The sequence below is a fragment of the Camelus bactrianus genome, chromosome 4, assembly GCF_048773025.1.
Source record: "Camelus bactrianus isolate YW-2024 breed Bactrian camel chromosome 4, ASM4877302v1, whole genome shotgun sequence".
NCBI classification, from domain to species: domain Eukaryota; kingdom Metazoa; phylum Chordata; class Mammalia; order Artiodactyla; family Camelidae; genus Camelus; species Camelus bactrianus.
In genome coordinates, this window is record NC_133542.1 from 85,017,663 (window position 1) to 85,020,649 (window position 2,987).

Here is a 2,987-nt window from a genome sequence, read left to right on the forward strand (position 1 = left end):
ACTAATTGCAGGCATTTATTACACGCTTAGTTGCCTAGATGGTATGTCCTAAAGCTAGAGCCTTTTAAAGTGTTGTTTTCTTGACATTTGATCGTTCATTCGAAGCCTTTGCGTATGTTTCATCAGTGGGGGGTAAATAAAGAATGAGGTTACTTCAGATGGGTCTGGACCAGTGGTAGGTGTTACAGACAAGCTCAAGACAGGGAGGGAAGAAGCTCAAAAACACCAGTGCAACTGGATCTCAGATGTGTGTGTTTTTGATTTTCCAATATCATTCAATGAAAAGGCAAGGATTGCAGAGGCTCACGCCCTGCGACTGGACATGACATTTGGTTTCAGTTAGTCAGCACAGGGTATCTGCCTCTTATGCTTGCCATTTCAGAAGCACTGTGAGCACTTCTCACCCCTGGGTCTAAAAGGCTACAGTTGGACACACAGGTTGTACCCCAGCTGCATGCATCCAACCCCATCTTATCTACCACCCACACCATGTATGCTTTGGTCAAGATTCTGTCCCAGAGCGGCCTTTCAGAAGAAGAAGAAATTGTTTTTGTCGTCTGCCCGGTGGAGCAGGCCAGCCGGCTGCATGAGGTAGACTGGGTGTTCCACCTCTTTTCTCTCGGGAGTGATCCTGAGTCCTCACATGTCCCGTGACAAACATGCCTCAGAGAACAAGCACTGTGCTGTGAGCCAGGCAGCATCGCTGGAAACTCTGCCAGAAATCAGTGCGGGCCTCAGTGAACCCTGCACCAGCGCTCCAAGCCTAGGATCCCCGGAACTGACAGCTGCAAAATTCCTGAGGCTCACAACCTCAGTACATCCAAACCAAGAATAACGATCCACCTCTCCGAACGCCTTCTCTCTGCTTCCTATCCCAGTCGCTGGCACAGTCCATCCATCCAGAAACATGGAAAGCTTTCTTGACTGTCTCTTCCCATCACCCTCAGAGCAACCATTCCACAACTCAACCATCGGCCCTCTGACTTTTCTCAAATCTATCTATCTCTCTCCATCTCAACCCCAGCACCTATCTCTCTCTCCTGAAGAACTCTGACACCTTCCCAACTGGTCAGCCACATCCACTGCCTCTCCACCCACTCTCCACCCTGGTCCATGGTCGTCATTTTTTGAAACACAGTTCTCGCTGCCCTGATGGAAGCCCTTCAGCAATCTCCCACTTATCTCAGGACAGAGATCGACCCCAGGTTCGCTGTGGTCCAGCCTCTGCCCATGACTCTGGCTTCATCTGGGGTCATACAACATCCCCCAAATCTTGACAACCCAGATCTGCTGGCTTTCCTCTCATCCACTGTCCCTCTTCCCACAGGACATTTGTACCTTCTCTTCCCTTTGCCTGCAATGGGACCATCCCAACAGCATCCTCCTTTTTTTTTTAATTGTGGTAAGATACACATAACATAAAATTTACCATTTTAACCATTTTAGGTATACAGTTCAGTAGCATTACACTTTCACATTGTTGTGCAAAAAAAAAGGAATCACTTCCCAAATTTGCATGTCATCCTTGCACAAGGGGCATACTGGTCTTCTCTGTATTGTTCCAATTTTAATCTATGTGCTGCTGAAGTGAGCACCCTTCCCCTTTTGATGATAAAGTCCGACTTATCCTGCAGATCTTAGCTTAAAAGTTATTCATTCAGGGCAACTTTTCGGGACCAGACCTGGCACAAGTCACGCATTCCCTTGGCTGCACGGCACTCAGCATGCAACAAACCTATGCATGTTTCATTGGTGTCTGCTCTCTCACTAGACTGTGAGATCCCTGAGGGCAGTGCTCAGGGCTGAGAGGTGTGCTGGGAACACAGTGGGAGCTGAGTGCATCCTAGTTAAATGAATGAACAAAGAAATGCAAGTCCACCTCCAGGACAGAGCGTCTTTGACATTATTTTAGAAAACCACGTGGTTCTGCATCATCTTGAACTCCATTCCAGAGCAGCATCTTGACTTCATGTTTGGAAAACTAAAATCAATAATGAGGGGCATTTTTTTCCTTTTCTCAAGTAGAAGAATTATTAACTTAGACTTTATCTCTTAAAAGAGGAAAACATCTGATGGTCTTTAAATCATAGCTTTTCCTTTGATTCTGTTCATCAGGTTTTCAAAACTATTGAATCTAGACTCAGATCTCTGAAGAAGTTTGTAATTTCCAAAAACTAATGTAAAGTAGAGTTTTTTATTGCCTACACCTGCAAGACATCCAGTCTGCTGCTGCCGCACGGCATCTACAGAGAAGCCCTCATCACTCACTGGGGCTGACAGTGGGGTCTGGAGATGGCATTCCCTGGAACCTGAGGTGTGTCAGCACCCACAACCATCATGGAGAACTTCTCACACCTGACTCCAGGAAGCTCTGCTACAGGCCAGGTTGGGGAACACGGCCAGCTGGTGTTGTGGGCGGTAAAAGAATTTACAAAGACAAAGGCAAATGTAAGAAATGAAGGAAATGTTTAGCAGATATGCTGCTGCTACAGTCAACAGCGGGCCACACAGATGGGAGGTGACCGTGTGAGCGCTCCAAGGGTGAATGTGCAGGGTCTTTTATCGTTGAAGGGGCTGTGCACACAAAGGGATGGGGAAACAGATTTTTGACTGGCTGTAAGTGAGGCAAGGGGCTTTGGTATATGGGAGGGTGGCTGGATTTATGACTCCAATGAAAAGGAAACGTGAGCTGAGACAAGTCAGCCTGAGCTTTTGTGAGGTTAGCCATTTCCCAGGGCTGCTAATTCTGCCAGGACAAACCCACGTCAGAAAAGGCTGTACTTGGTCTTTTTGAAGGATTGCAGGCGGACATCTGAGAGCCCAGGAATGGAGTTTGCAGGGCCTCAGAGGGCACCAGTTGGCATCGCAGTCCAGACCGGGTAGATTTGGGATTTCATAGGACCAAGGACACCAACCCTGCATTACAGCAAGAGCAGCTGACATCCACATGACCCTTCACACGTTATGGGTTATTCATAACACCGGGA

At 47.5% G+C, this 2,987-nt stretch overlaps 1 non-coding gene across 1 annotated transcript; it reads right to left on the reverse strand.

The window, feature by feature from the left end:
- Window positions 1-1,488: 1,488 nt before the first annotated feature.
- LOC123611992 (U6 spliceosomal RNA) lies at window positions 1,489-1,595 on the reverse strand. The gene has a single exon (XR_006719138.1). It is a non-coding gene; the product is annotated as a U6 spliceosomal RNA (small nuclear RNA).
- Window positions 1,596-2,987: the final 1,392 nt, after the last annotated feature.